Genomic DNA, 16,501 nt, shown 5'->3' on the forward strand with positions numbered 1-16,501 from the left:
CAGTAATGGCTCAGTCCCAGATCAGCATATTCGGACCTTATCTGGTAGACTTTAACTAGACAAACAGATTCGGGAAAAGGCAGGAAATCTAAAACTTGAGAGTGAACATGAGAGCGGTTTAATCAGTAGACCTACTGCAGAAGTATCGGCAATATCGCTTTCACAATTAAAAAGGTTGCTTATTATCTTTAGTCCTCCCCAAGCTGTAATAGTTAGTCGACATGACAAATAGCCTGATTGCTTTGGATGTAGAAGTAAACAACAAAAGTCATGGTCCAAGATGGAAGAAGTAGTAAAATGGGACCAGGCTTTTTTTATTTCTTGGTAAAGTGAAAATAATGATGCTGTACTCTCTCTCTCCCAGGGTGTAGATGTCTGCCTGAGGACTAAGTGTTGCTGCAGCATAGATTCTCTCCATTAGACATCGTAAACCAAAAAGTGCATAAAAGAAAAATAAAACTCGAGCAACAGCATCAACAACTCAGATTACCAACTACTGTGACTGTGAAGTTTGTTCAGACTTTAAAAAAAAAAAAAAAGACCTTTTCTGGCTTTTTCCAGATGAGCAACCAAAAAAAAAAAAAAATAGCAACTTGAATCATGCCGACATGTGCGGATGATGCAGCTGCACAAGTTGTTTTAAGTTGACTTACGTAATAACAACTCTTAAATTGGCAAATCAAGAAATTCATTTATCTGCTCCTAGCGAGCGCTACCGCAGCTTCTGTGCGGCATGAAAATGACAACCGAAGGCTGCGTTCACACTGAAAACAGCTCTGTGTTGAAACAGCACAGGGGGGGGGGCTTAGTTGGTGGGGGGCATGTTGTTCAGGCACCGCAGCAGCCTGGAGGTTAGTTTAAAACCTGTGTGATCATTTGACTGCTTGTGCATGTTTTCCCGTTATTTTCTAACAATATCGCCGTGTTCTAAGATCTCAGTCGTGACTTTTGGTGAGCGGAAATGTAGGAAAATAAAAGTTGTTACAAACTGTAGTATTCCTTTAATTATAGGGGCGGCAGCTCAGAAACCATTCATGAGTCATTTTGTCATATTGGTCGTCTTTTAACGACTTATTTCATCCTTCTAGGAGGGGTTCCTCTTGTGTTGAAACAGTGTTACGGTTGATTGACACGGTCACGCCGAGCGCCAAAGTCTGCTGCCGCCGCCGCTGCTGCACCCAGCGCTCACCTGTCACGACATCCTGCTCTGTTGTTTAATATAGTCTGATAAAGAAATTACCTCACAAAAGCCTTTTCAACCGTTAAGACTAAAATCTCTTCTTGAACTGTCGGTGACCATGCCTGCTTACCTCAGCGTTTCTTTGTGTATTCACAAGGGTTTTTCCACAGTCGTGTGTGTGTGTGTGTGTCTGTAAGTGTGTGTGTGTGTGTGTGTGTGTGCAGTCATTATCCTCAATGTCACACCGCATTGCAGTGCAGTAAAAAAAAAAAACGTCTGTGTGTGTGTGTGTGTGTGTGTATTATATAGTCGATCCAACAGTTTCAGGGCAGCCTTCCATAGACATGTATTTCACTCTCTGATGCTAGTAGTGAAATTTAAAGCAAGTCAAGATTTTTTTTTTTTTTTTAGCATCTTAAATCTTTGCTAAAACACATTTTACTGCCCAATCCGTCCGACTCCTGTGTCGATCTCACCCCGACTCAGTACATCCGTCTGTCCTTTGTTAATTGAATACCCCATTCTTTCTTTCGTCCTTTTCCCCTCTGCTACAAGATCTATTTCTTTCGCTGTGACCTTAAATTCCCCCCCCTCCACCCACCTCCCGCTCCTCCGTAACACAGGAAATAGAAGGTTGTGCCGTCAACAAGGGCACACAGCAGGGTAGAAAGATGAATTGGCTTAGAAAAGAGACTCATTCGTCACGGGAGAAAACGCTGACATCTGTGTTGTAACATGTAATAAAGAGGGGGAGGAACTATTAAAGGTGAGGAGAAACGGTGCTGCGGTTCAGCGTGACGTTAACCGGGACGGAAATTCTGTTGCTCATTACGAATGACTAACTTGTTTTGTATTTGAAGGGAGCATCTTTGAAACCGCTCGTTATCTGATGCTCCGGATTACAGCGTCAGGTAGTCGCCTTAATTGTGTCGGCATCTCCTGGTGGTCAGCTGAAGCTTTTAATCTGATGTTTAGTGTTGATCTGATTTTTGCAGTAAGTTAATCTCAGTGTTGCAAAACAAGTTCTGCAGCCTACCTGCGACTGGAACTTGAACACCCCAACTTGGATTTAGTCAGTGTTGCCATGACAACAATGCAAATCTTTTAGGATTTCCCCCAAGATTGTTGTCAAAATGTTGCTGGGAGCGGAGCGGCTGAGCCCGTGTTGATATGAGGAACAACATGACAACTGTGGAACAAAGTCAAAATAGCTCAGTGTGGTTGATATTCAGGGGAGCGCCTCAGGTTTTTAGTCAAATCTCAAAGGATGAAGGAGAAGCACAGAAGTTAGAGGAGGATGTGATGCCTTTTTGTTATATGTGTGTGTGTGATGAGAGTATAGGCTGGCCTGGCAGACGGGTTAAACCATAAAATACATACACTTCAATTAAAAACAGTGTAGCACTTCATAAAAAGATCAGGCCTGCTGCTCTTATAGCTTGTGGCCTTTTACCTTTCAGGTGCATATCTCGCCAGAGCCACTAACACAGAGCCGGCCTTTGTTCTCCCCCCGTGCTTACGTCGAGCGCACACACAAGCATATATATGTACACACACACACACACACCACTGTTGGTCAAGCACCAACCAAACACCCAAAGCCACAGGCAGTGGAGCGGATCTGTCCCAGGCACAGATCTGGAGGGGGACCACACCCAGTAGTGGGAACCGATGTTAGACTTGGGAACCAAAGGAACTCCCAAAGGAAGAATAAAGTCATTCCTGTTTAGAGGCCCTATTATTTAGAACAGAAGCAGGTTTAGAGAGACAAACTGCAGAATATAAATGAGACAAAATAAGCGACGGAGTTGCTGGAAATAAGTGAATAATCACATTTTTGGAAGCTACTAGCAGCCTGGTTTGTTTTAAGATAATTCTTGGATGGCTTTGTAGTACTGTGTGTATGTTTGTGTCTGTATTTGGCTTTGTATTTTTGTGTATATTCCCACAACCCCCTCCTCGTTTGGCCTCGCCGTCACTGACAGCGAGCGCTGTGCACACAGTCACAATATTTACTGTACGTTCTGCCATGAGACCACATAGAACGCACTACGGCTCCGTGTTTATTTATTTATTCATTACCGTTTTTTCCCCCCCGTTTTCCTCCCACTTTGGCATATATATACGTTTCGCATGCAATTCCGTTTTTTTTCCTCACTCATAAACAGCGAGGGAGGGCGACAGCTTGATTCACACGGAGCCACAAGCTGCTTCTTTACCTGCCAGTGAGGAGCTTCATCAGGAGGGAGCAACAAATATGACGGTTCACACTGTGCCCTGCAGATTCATCCTGTTTTGCATAGCCCTAACCGACCGATACAATAGGCATCATCAATGCAGTATCAACAACACAATCTCATACTGGCTTCCCATGCATCCAGTTTTATGGGTTGCTCTGAAAATGCACAGAAAGTACAAAAAAGTAGTGCTGGAAAAACCACAGAGATACAGCAAAAAGGCCTTGCAACAAGCCTGGTACATATCACTCATTACTAAAAACCCAAATGATAGCTTGTCTGTTCTAAAACATTTAATGAAAAGGGAAAAAAAAGTTTCTGTTACCTCACAAGTGGATTCTTATTTCAAAAGTGAAAACTGCCAATAAAGTGTGACTTCTTTTTTTTACCCTCTCTTTCTGCATCTAAAACCCTGTTTTCATCTTTTGTGTGTGTACACTTTGTGACAAGAGATGCATTCTCTTAGTCAGCACTGTCTGCTCTAGCTGTGTCAGTATTTTTACACTTCATTCACACTTGAAGCCGACCGCTGCGACCTGCGCCGCCGCCGATGCAAGAAAGGCAGAAGTGCATCCCAGCTGACTGATGTAACCTGGTGACCTTCCTTTAGTTTTTAAGGATCTGACTGTATGTGATCAGTCAGAGCGGTGCACTAAAAATTATTATACATGCAGGTAAATGAAAAACATCTCCTGTTCTCTGTGTACTTGCTGCATGATATTAATTATATTGTAGCAGTGCTGCCCTCTGCTGGACAAGTGTGAGTAAAACAAAAACACTGCAAGACATTCGTGAGGTACCATGAAGAATAACAGTACATGGTGGCACATCCTCTCTCTCCCTCTCTCTCTCCCTTGAATTTCTGCACACACGCACACTCAAATCACAATACACCCGCTTAATTAAATGACGGGTTAATTAAAATGGCATCCCCGTGTACGTGTGAGAACAATCTAGGTCAGAGGGAGAGGCATTGTTTATTGGGACCCCGGTTATAGCCTGTGAGCGTGTGGCCAGTGGTTACGGAGCCATTGGCCTAATTTTTGGCTGAAGACCGTGTACTGTCGAGAGGAGTCGAGGTTTACAGTCACGCACTCCTTTTCCGCACACAGTTGACTGACTCTATGTCTCTTTCATAATCATCCTCTACGAATTTTTCGTCCGACCCCGTTCTCAAAGTGTCTTGACACGCTCCACACTCCTCCGCTGTTGTGTTTATCTGATCACCTCCCCGTCAACTTCAACGCCGCTCCCGCATCTCTCCGTCCACCTGACGCACCCCCACCCCCCCCCCCACCCCCCGGGACTCCAGCCTCCAAAAGAGCCGAGAGGAGATCAGCACCCATTAGACCCTAATATGACCAACGCACACTAACTCTCAAAAGCTCTCAAGGGCTCTCCCCTTCTGTCTCTACTAATCTCTCGCACACGATCTCTCTCTTCCCTCTCTCTCTCCCTCTCTCTCTCTCTTGCCAAAACTCTGCACAAGATGAGGTTTAGTGTTGCTTTAGGAACGTGACTTCCTCACAAGGCAATGAAACTCTACTCCTGCCTGGATATTTTTCATCTGCCTTCATATTCAGGTATTCAGGCACCGCAGGACACGCTTATGTCTGACATGTTGGATTTTCTTTGGTTGGTTCTCCACTGTGACTTGAGATAACTGCTTCGACATGCAGCTGTAACACGCTGGTGAACTTCAAATTGTAGGCTTTTTCATCAGCATCTGAGGGAACCTTGTGAGGTTTGAGGTTTTTTTTGTTTTTTTTTTATATATATTCTCCTCCAGATGTTAGAAAATGTGGCAAAAAGGCAGATAAATAGAAAGTCAGCTTGTTAGTGTCTTTTTTTTTCTTCTTCTCCTTGCTTTAAACTAGCTTGTTAGCTTGATGGCTTTTGGTTTGTGGTACCAAATTTTTAATGAGGAATGTTAATAGATGCTAATGAGCATATTTTGGTTATGCTGGAGGGTCTTGTCAGCTAATTGTAAGGATAAAAATGTCAACATATCAGTTTAATGACACTGCAGAGTTTGACATCCCACCGCTTTGATACTGTGTTTGGTTGTTCTACACTATGACAGTGAAATTCTCTGTATTGCTCAATATTTCTGTTCAACACAAGTTAGGAAGTGAAATCCTCCTCTAGCGACCCGTGATTTAATCATAACCCGTCGATTCATATAGATATACCTAAACTTCTATACGAGTGCTGGATCTCCAATTCAGATGCTTACGAAAGGCTTTAAAAAAAATCTAAACTGTTCCTACTGAGTCTATTTTTAGGGCTTTGTGCTTTTCATTCGCAGTTGACTGTGAGTACATGTATGAACTGACAGATGGGCTCACCACAGTAGCCTGGATTGCTCGCCTGTGAAAGTGTTTAAGAGGTTGTTTTTCGTCAGTGATTGTGTTTCGCTGTCAAACCACAGCAAAAAAAAAAAAAAAAAAGGCCACCAGGAGTTGAATTGTTATTTGGGAGTCTGGAACGCCTTTTAAAATCCAAGCTGGGATAACCGCAGCAGCGTTACTGGGCTGCTTCGCCACAGACCTCCTTTCCTTCAGTATGTTAGTAAGAGTGGTGGATAAAAAATCTCCTCTGCAGGGGCATGCACCGACTCCCATTCTCCCATGTCTGCAGCTTTTTTGCACAGTCTCTATAAATTAAAGTTGAAGAAAACAAAGCCAAACAAAAAAACAATCAACCAGCCAAAGCAGTTGTGGTGAGACTTGGCCAGAAGTAGTTATGGTTGGCTTGTACGCAGAAGCATGAATGAATTTGCGTCTGGAGTGTATTTCAGTTTCAGCATCTCCTTTCGCATGCTGTCTCACTTTTCTTTTCTCTTGTTTATTTCTTTCTCTCTCTCTTTCAACTTCATGTGCTTAATTTCTAAAGAAAAAAAAACAACAACTTCTACCCAAAAACCTCTAATTCACTTTTTTAAAGAATGTTTTATATCAAGCAGCGGGAGGGTAACTGTAGAAGAGTTGAGCAGTAGTGAAAACAGCCTCGCTGACCTTAAAGGACCCCCTCAGGTTAGAGATCCAGCTTCTCCGTTTCTCCCTTTTTTTTCACTTTTTCCTCACCTCATCCTACCTTTCCTCACTTCATCCCTCTCTTCATTCCCACATCTCTGGCCTGCTTCTCTTCATTTCTTTATCTTGCGTCCTCACTCAAGTTTTTTTTTTTTTTTTCCTCCTCTATATCCTCCGCTCTAATTTCCTTTGCCTTCTTTTACACTTTTATGTCTCTATTTCATCTTCACCCTCTTTCCTCTCATTCCTTTACTATCATCTCTATCCCCAGCTACTGTATCTTCTAGAAAGGCTTTGGAGCTTTTTTGGCAGTGGCATTTTTCTGGGACATCTTTTTAACACCCGCCTGTACTGTAGACTTACTGTTATTTTTAGCCAGCTCTCTCTGGGCTTCCTCTTGAATTTTGTATCTCTTGAATCAGGAGGTTTCGCATGACATCTCGCTGACACTGTTAAAGGAGAGTATCAACAACTTATCTAAATAATTTACGTAATTTCATACTGGCACATGTGGCACAGCGATAATAGATCTCCATTATATATGTTTCAGACTGTGAGAGAAGGGAACATCTCAGGTTTCTGCAGCATTTGTTGAAGATTATCGGTGTCCCCGATGGGGGGGGGGGTTTGAAGTCAGTGTGATCATCATTCCTGTAAATGTTGAAGAGCATTACACTGGCTCTGTTGCAACACCTCCAACCAGGTCAGTTGTTTAGAGACGACTAAAGTTGGATGAAGTGGATAAAGTCAAAAGCGGGGCCTTTTTAAAACGAAGCTCTCGATGTTTAGAACAGCCAGAAGGCTTTTAGAGTGCTCGGCCCGTCAAGAACAACGGCCATAAAAACTCCTGGATTTCCGTGGCTGTGACAGTGTATAAAAAGGGCAGCAAATCCTACACTGTTCACTATATGTAGATGTAAACACCCTCTAATCCCCTTAAAATCCTCTAACATCACTTTAACCTCGTAGCCATGTTTTCATTTCAAATCCAGTGTATTGGACTTTAGCCAAAACAAGGAAAATCATGTTACTGTCCTAATTCTACGTGACTGCACCTCAGGACTGTGGACAGGGAATATGCAGGATATACTGTACATAGTACATAGTAAAGGATATACTTACCATCATCATTATCACTCCATGTAACTCTACACACTGTAACTGCATGTGTTCATGTTTCATGCACTGCAGACTGCAGTGGGTGCAGACTGCAGTGCAATAGGCTGTGCTTAAGAAAAAGCAAGTTGGTTTCACAAAGAGAGCCTTTGACTATATCTGAGATCTAGTAAACTTCAGATAGACATTAAATTCATTCGTTGCACAAAGCTGCACAAACCATCTTATTAAGCAAGACATTTTTCAAACTAAAAAAACATGGCTGACCAAGTAACTGCATTTAACCGCTCAACTCCCTTCACTCCAGCAGAAAATTCAATATTTTACAAGGACATTTTACTGGGAAAGTTCAGCCAACAGTGTAACAATACCAAAAACTTTTAGTTGCATAAAATCTTAATGCAGCACAGACCTGTAGCTGACATTTAGCAGGGCTCAGTACTTGTGCTACAGTAACTTTTCCTTGTGCAAACAAAAATGACTGACGTTGATTTCTTGCGGGTTACTACGGTCTCTAAAACCTCTTTGCCCCAAAACAATCAAAAACATGTTATCAAACCACAAATTATGATCCATGTTTCCTTGTGTTTTATTGTTGATGCCACTGGTCAGCAGGGGTCACTGATTGTTACCATGGAAACATGGGTTATAGCTGGGATCCACACCAAAATCAGCCCTGCACTTGAAGAGCGCAGCGGGCAGCTTTGGTGAGGGTGTGTTGTTTATGGTAGCGCTGAGACAATGAAAACCGAACCAGGAAGTCCAGTTGGAGTGAGAGATTTCTGCCTTTGAAGGCTTATCACACCAAAACACTGCACATCGGTCTGTAATACTACTACTTTTACATCTGAAGTGTCTTGTAGGCTTAAAATGGTAAACAGGTTGATGGTCAAACATGTGGTTTTATGTCCAGTGACAGTCGATGGGGTTATGTGGTGTCTGGAACTCTTGCCTGCTTTGTAGTCTACTTACGTTCAAGGGAAAACATTTTAGCAATATTTTTATTTATAATCTTTGCAAGTCGGTCTGGTTCAGATCACTGGTCTGTATACAAACTCCCTACTTGAATCATCAGCTCTGTATATGGGCATTGTTTGTCAAATATAACGCTTACAAGGAAACCTTTAGCACGCAGGTTATATGGCAACAAATGATTTGAAAAGGTTTTCAAGCTATATTAATAGATTCAGTTACAATAACTGGAAAAAAAAACCCTGAATTGCATTAGGAGCATGAAACTAGTGTGTGTACCCTTTTTCTTGGCTTGTGTATCTACAACTGATCTGGATGCACCATGTCCTTGAAACACTTTTACTGTCAGTAATCCAGGTCTTTGTCAGTGACTCTTCGGTCAGCCAAAATCTCTGCTGTTTACTTACTTGGAACTTACTGACTTACTTCTCTCTCTCTCTCTCTCTCCCCCAGGTTTTTCCAATAACTGACATCACAAAAAAAAGCCAAAGGTGAGTGAATTCTTTTGTCAGCTTTTTTCCATATCTGTTGTTTCAGTCACCTTTCCTGAGACTCTTTCTTCTTACTTCACTTTCTTTCTTTTTTTTTCTTTGTTCACAACTAACTTAGTGTAGACTTTATGTAAACTACTTTTCAGCTTAACTAAAATAACTTTCAACACTGATTGTCCACTTGGAGTAATTATTTGAATCTGATAAGGGGTTTTTCCACCAAAAAGTTCAGATAACTAGTCAAAAGTAATTTTAAAATTGTGTAGGTTGCACACTGGACCAAGTCTGGCTTCAAACTAGTTGTGATGTCACAGATCACACTCCTAGGCGCACACCATAGACTCAGACTGAAGGTGAGCACAGAGAATCTTCAGCATGAGTATGAAAACAGCTTTCTAGTGTCAAACTCTGCACATACATCAATCTGCACAGTTAAGGCCAAACATTCAAGTTAAGCACCAATAAGTAAGCACATTTTTGAGTGGAGGGGAACAACACACCTTTAAGTATCAGGATGTCCCTTTTCATCCTTACATTTGGAGATTTGAAGATGTTTGATAGTTGTAATTATACAATTTCACCACTAGAGGGAGGCAGAGTAGTTCTGTGTGAGTTGCCTCAGGTCTCCATGGTGAATATCCTTGTTAGAGAGGGATATGCAAGCAAAAGAAACAGAAGCCTGCAGGAGTGATTCTTCTAATTATGATTATTATTATTTTAAAATCTGCTTCATGCTTCAAGATGTGACTCAAGTTCTTCTGTGTACGTATATATATATGTGTGTGTGTGTGTGCATGAGCATTTTGGAATTGTGTTCAGTATACACACGTGAGTTTTCCTTGCAAAAAAGAGCATAAGAGATACCTTCAACACAATCATACAGTTTGTAGAAACGTGATGAAATGAAAAACAGAGGCCAGAGATCGTCTGCGCGGGGTCGAGCTTGTTGGAGATGTCACTTACTTCCGGAGGTGATGAGACAGGTAGCGAGCGTGATTCCCTGTTAATTCACAAACCGTCTGAAAACATGAATCTCCGCTAGTCCCCCTCCTCCTTTTTCACACTCTATCGCCTCCCCTCTCTGACTTCTGATAGGGCAGACATGGAGTCAACAGAGTAGAGAAAAACAGCGAGAGGAGGAGGAGGAGGAGGAAAGGAAGGGAGGGAAAGAGAGTTCGGGTACAAGGGAAGGACTAAAGTAGAAACAAAGACACGCTGCAGGTGTGTGGAATTGAGCGTTTCGAGACTATCATTAGCTTGACGGCACAAACCGGACGAGCGTCAGAGCGCCGGATGACAGAGGTGAAGGACAGGTAGAACATGTGTTTGTGCTCACAGTGAGATCATCGCAGCTGAAGTTTTGATTCGCTCCAGGTTAGTTTAGAGCTGTTTGAGAGCTTTTCAGTCGATCTTGCCTCAGTGTAAGTCTTGACCGAGCCATGGCCCTTCTTACCAACGGCGCGCAGAATCTGGGCTCCTATTACTGCCTCATCCGACGCAGGTTCAAGAGGAGACGGAAGAAACGCTCCGAACGCAAAGGTAACCCCCTCGCAGCAGCACTTCACAGACGGAGAGTGTTGCTGAGCTTGCTTGTTTTTAGACCTTTCAATTTCGTTAGTAACTGGCAGGGGAAGAGAGCTGTGCACTCGCTGTAATAAACAATTCGTTTCACTCATCTGTCAAGTTTGAAGTTGTTCATAACATCAGCAGGCTGCTTCTCTGTACAAAACACTGACAGCTGAAAAGCTTTTAATTCTTCATCCTGTTTTTCTGTGGCTACGTAAATTAACTTTAGACACTTCAAATAGTGAAGTTGTATTTTCTCTTTTTTGTTTTACATGTGGAGAAAAGTCATTGATTTCACTCTAAAGTTATCTATATATTACAAGAAATGTACTTTTCTTGCAATTTCCATCAAGGATTTGTCTTGTGTTCAAAATGGCCGAGTGATTGCTGGTCAAAAAGTATTTTTTTGTTTTTCAGTGATTATGTTTGCAGTTTATCATAGAAATGTATCATATTTATTTTCTATCCTTATTATATTATTTTATCATTGTAAAACAAATACTCCAGTTGTAAAACTTAATGTTAGTAATGATATTTATAAATTTGAACTATGGATCATCACTAAACTATCAGCAGTAAATGTAAACAGCAGGTGTGTTCACATTTGTAATTGAAGAAACCGACTTATATTTTTAAAATTAAATATATTTGTTTGTCTCATGTGAGCATTAATTAAAATATAGCCTATGTTCATAAACATTACTGGTGTAAACAAACCATAAACACCAGAAAAAAACATGAATAACTTGAGTCTTGTGCTAAAGACCTGGCAATTTTTATTTATTTATTTATTTATTTTTATGATGATGATGATGATGATGATGGGGCCATTCTTTTGTTTAGGCTATATTTCAACCACAGTTTTCTATTCAAAAGTAAAAACAACAGTGCAATTCTTTATCTACTATATCTGTTTTAATTAATCACATGTTTTTTGTATGTTTGTGTGTCCTGATCAGCCCTCCTCAAAGAAAGAAACGCTTGTTTTTAAAGAATCATAATTATTATTATCTCTCTCTCTCTCTCTCTCTCTCTCTCTCTCTCTCTCTCTCTCTCCCTCTCTCTCTCTCCCTCTCTCTCTCTCTCTCTCTCCCTCTCTCTCTCTCTCTCTCCCTCTCTCCCTCTCTCTCTCTCTCTCTCCCTCTCTCTCTCTCTCTCTCCCTCTCTCTCTCTCTCTCTCTCTCTCTCTCCGTCCGTCCGTCTGTCTGAGTGAGACAGGTCTGTGTCTCTGCGTAATTGAAGTAGGGTGATGGGAGCCCCACAGAGGCTCTAAGCTTTTCTCTCCTGAGTCTGCTGCTCTGCTTTGGGGATTAGCCTAACAGCAAAGGTAGTAATTACTTAGGTGGCCACAGCTCACTGGCGGTATTTGCAATGTCTCAGCCACTTGCTTTGACACCCACCGTTCTCCAATCTCCCTCCCCCCCCCCGGTCGAGCCGGCTCCATTCATCCAAGTAAATCCACCGCTGCTGATGCTGCATTTTATAGTCCCTGATTCGCACTCCAGTCCTGCTCACTCTCAGACCGACTATGTCCATCAGCATTACACAGGTCTGTTTCCCACCTTTTCACTCTCCCTTATCACCATGGGAATGAAAGTGGCACTTTTTCAACATACTGAGAGAAGAGATGACTAAGCAGGACTTTGGGCCAATGTTGCTCTGCTTGCTCTCTCAGTCAGCTTTAATGCCCCGCACTGGGAGCTCCCTGATAAGTTGCTTAGTACTTCAGCTCCTCGGAGTGCTCGTGGGTTAGCGGCTAACGCTAGCAGTGTGGATGAGGTCACATACTTACTAAAGACAATCATCAGTAGAATAATGTGACACTGACTCGAGAGAATCTCTTCGCTTAGTTCCCTCGACAGTGAGGTCAGAGTCAGCAGCGCACCGCTGGACTGGATAGTCCATTAAGTGCAGATTAGTGTCTTCCACAAGGACACTTCAACATGTCAATACAGGGGTTGACCAGGGTCAGCTGTTTGAAGAGCCAAGTCTAAAAGCACTAGTCCACACTGTAACCCTGAAAAGAATTCATACAGAATAGTAATTTCACTCCACCGACAATGTTCACTTTAAGAAAATGTTGTGTTGTCAGCTCACTTTGAAAGTTCAGAGATGATTTTGTGTGTCTGAATGATGAATTTGAACATCATCCTAAAGCTGTGTGTGCAGTTAGAATCTGACTGAGAGCTGTAGATCAAATCCAAATATCATCTCAGTGTCTTGCTGTTGTTACAAACCACTTATCCCAGAACGTAAGACACTTAAACTGAATGCAACCCATTAACACTATCAGTATGTCCGTAGCCCCATTCAGACTGGATGCATTTCACTGGGGCAGGTGGGGTGATGTTAACATTACCTGCACTGGTCGGTGATTTTAATGCCTTCCAGAGCACATTTGTGGGTAATAATTGCAGCTGCAAATACCTGCAGTTTTTTGGCAGACTCACCGGTCCTACTGTAATTTAAATCCCATCCAGAGCAAAGTCCTTGTATTTTAAAGTGTATATCTGAATTTTTTTTTTTCCACCCTGCGTGAGGAGAAGCTTTTACTTTACTTCCTTTTACCAGTTCAGTATAAGATTTGACATTTGAAAACGAAGGAAGTCAAAACCATTTTCGCTTAACTGATAGACAGAAACATGTTAAAGGGAAACTTTGGTATTTTTCAACCTGGAAAGTGTCTAAGTGACTAATGGGGCTACAATTTTTGATACTGGTCCAGTATTGAGTGAGAGTGCTGCAGCTGGCAGCTGCGAAATGGGCTGCAAATGTAATCGTTCGGGGCAATTGTGCTCCATCAATATACATCCACTAAAAGTTCTTGTTTTTGCCACTGACAGACTCGGATTGTTATTATAAGTGCCTCACAACATTATGGAAAGGACCATACAGAGAAATAAAACATTTTTCTTTACCTTTTTGCTTGATCCGGTTTGTTTGTTATTGTCTAACCAAGTCTCACTCAAGGAGAAATCTCATTCCAAAATATTGCGAGAGTTGAGTTGTTTAACACCATCAAGGTCCTATTTGGGAACCAATACGATGACAGAAAACATTTAAAGCCATCAGGAGAGCAAGACCCTGTAAAATCATCTAATAAGCTGTTACAGACCACATCGTGCAGTTCCTCATTGGTTAAAACACTGACGGAAAGGATGATTTAAATAACTGAGGAGCACAGTGAATCTGTTATTCCCCACCTCCATTTTTAATGTTAATCTGATCCAAATGGGGCTTAAATATAAGAATTCAGGTGTAATCTTAATTTACAACTCACATACAAAGAGAGTTCAGACAGTTTCTTGTTGATTAGACCTCTGCTCAGGTTGAAGGTGGGCAGTATTATACTTGTTTTTATGTACTTAGACCTTGATAACTTACCTCCAGTCCAGCTGTAGTTTAAAATTAAGTATTTCCAACCTAAGATCAAATAATTTTCACATATACCCCCAAATTTGGAATCGGTTGGCTGTTACTTAGAATCAAATTTGTTATTGACAGGACCTGGTGCTACATTCAGGTTCACGAATAAATAGAGTGTTTTAAAACATCAATAAAGGGATGATGGAGTTTCTGCTGTGATGGTGCCAACCTGTAGTATTGGGTCTTCTACCAAGATTTTTTAAACCCCTCTTTAATGCGGTAATTTCCTCAACAATGAACGGCTTTTTGTTCTTTAATTGTGTGTAACGTTAGCACTGAACTTAAATAAAAACCATTTATCTTCTCTTAAATTCATCTTTGAAAAAGGTTATAACACTAATTATTCTGTCATTGTATTATATTCTCTTCTTCCTTGAAGACTTGTATTTGAATACAACATATTCTTATTAATATATAATAATCTGCAACTCTAATGCAGACCTTTAGTTGTCTATAGTGTAGAACTGTTATGTATTGATGGTGTAACCAGTGACCGTGTAGATAATCACATTTTACCATTGCTTTATAAGTGAATTACCATACAGAGCAGACACTTTCAAAATGCTGAACTTAAGCATATCTTCCAAGTAATAAGTTCTTCAATGCATCTCTCATAAATGTGCCAAGCCATGACACTCGTAGACGATGCTTTCCAATGGGCCGTATATGAAATATGGGAAATGGGGAACAGAGGGCTTTTCTGCCATGCCAGCGAAATCTCTAAAATGAGTTTTTGTAACTTGAATAGGGGGGCAGAGAGAGAGAGAGAAAGGGGGGGGTGGGATCTGCATCGCCTGATGCTCACAATCCATCGTTGTGGAAAAGACTTTACCTACAACAAGCCGCATTTTCTAACCTTACATCCTTTCCTCCCTTCCTTTTTCACTCATTCCTTTACTTGCTTCCTCCCTCTGCTTCTCTTTTCATATATTATTTCAATTATTCACTTATTCATACATTTGTGTACTTAAAGGGATTTAGAAATTATCATTACCATTTGTAAGATTCTCCAGGACTAAATATAGTTTCTTAATTGATTTGGCTGTTTTCCCTTCCCTTGAGAATAACCGAAGCTGCTGCATTTACTGTAGACACACACACAAAAAAAATAAATGCACAGCTTCTATAAAAGCTCAGACAGGCCGATTAACATTTGACAACAGCAGCAATGGAAATCAAATAGAAAACACGGTAATATTTATTTATCTGACAACAAAAAAAAAAAGCTGTTGATTATGAGCAGTGCCTCATTTATTGGCGTAACATTTTCAGGCACCACAAACACAGCGGCGTTCTGTCATGATAAGAAATGAGTTGTGTCTGCCTGTCTCAATGTAATTAGCCTTGATTAGCATGCCGCTAATGACTGCAACAGACTAACAGAGGGGGGAAAAAAAAAACATCGTAGCGAGACTGCACAAACCGCCAAGGTGTGTTAAGCTGGCGGAGAGACACTTCACGGCCCGAGAGATTTGTGTCAGCTCCCTTTATCGCCATGGAGATAAACTTCATTAGTGCAGTTATATGTCAGTGTAGATTCAAATGGATATAGGTATTGAAATGTTTTGCTCATATCTTAGGTGCTGCTGAGAGGAATTTGTTTTGAGGTAATGGAACAGGACATATAGTGATAAAAATTGGATTTTCCCAAACAAATGTATTATGTATAAAACCCTTGCCTGCAATACAGAGGAAAGCTTAATTTCAAACTTTAGCAGCTCACCTCAGAAAGAACTCAACCACAATTCATGCTGCCTTTTTTTTTGTTGTTGTTGTTTTTCTCCTCAGTCTCTGACTATACATCTATCCTCCTCTATTCTCTTGCCTCCCATCTCCGACATTCGTCCTCTTAGGGTCTATGAGCACTTTCTCCCTCCCTGTCAGCTGTCACGACCTTTTTTCATCTGGCTAAGTTTTCCCACCCTGTCCTCTCCCTGCTGTCCATCATTTTGGTACTTCTCTGCCTGACAGCAGCAAACGCACGAGGTGTGAAACTCAACTCCTAGATAAAAGTGTCACAGGCGCAAGTGGTGTCACACCCACACACACACACACACACACATGAATATACACGGATGCATTCATGTCTTTGCACAGCATTTATTGTCAAACCTCCATGCTCTCATACATAGACACAAACACATTCAAGCATACACGCACATCCCTCTCCTTGCGGAGAAGGATCCCAGTGTGTCTAACCAGGCCTTGAATGTGACAAATGGTGTTAGCTGTGAGCACCGGGCATCCAGGCGAGGAGAACAGGACAGCGGAGACAATTGTGTGTGTGTGCGTGTGTGTGGGGAGGAGGGGGTTAGATGGACAGAAGAAGGTAGAAGGAGACCTGACACACTTTCAGATTTCTGAAGTAAACTGCTGCAAAGACTGCAAGTTGCTTGGAAAAATGTTAGAGACAAGAGTGGCATTTTTAGGAAACTGTCAGATTTGAGTAACTCATGAAACTTAATGTTTTAGGCTTAT

General features: G+C 41.5%; 1 protein-coding gene across 3 annotated transcripts in view; it reads left to right on the forward strand.

Annotated features, from left to right (window-relative positions):
* adarb1b (adenosine deaminase RNA specific B1b) overlaps positions 1-16,501 on the forward strand; it is a 116,903-nt gene that overhangs the window by 65,644 nt on the left and 34,758 nt on the right. For all 3 annotated transcript variants that reach the window (XM_044365433.1, XM_044365432.1, XM_044365434.1), the window contains one exon: positions 8,994-9,031. The gene's annotated coding sequence lies outside the window, so the exon portion shown is untranslated. The remainder of the gene's footprint in view (positions 1-8,993; positions 9,032-16,501) is intronic.

The sequence above is a fragment of the Thunnus albacares genome, chromosome 11 (assembly GCF_914725855.1).
Source record: "Thunnus albacares chromosome 11, fThuAlb1.1, whole genome shotgun sequence".
Lineage (NCBI taxonomy): Eukaryota > Metazoa > Chordata > Actinopteri > Scombriformes > Scombridae > Thunnus > Thunnus albacares.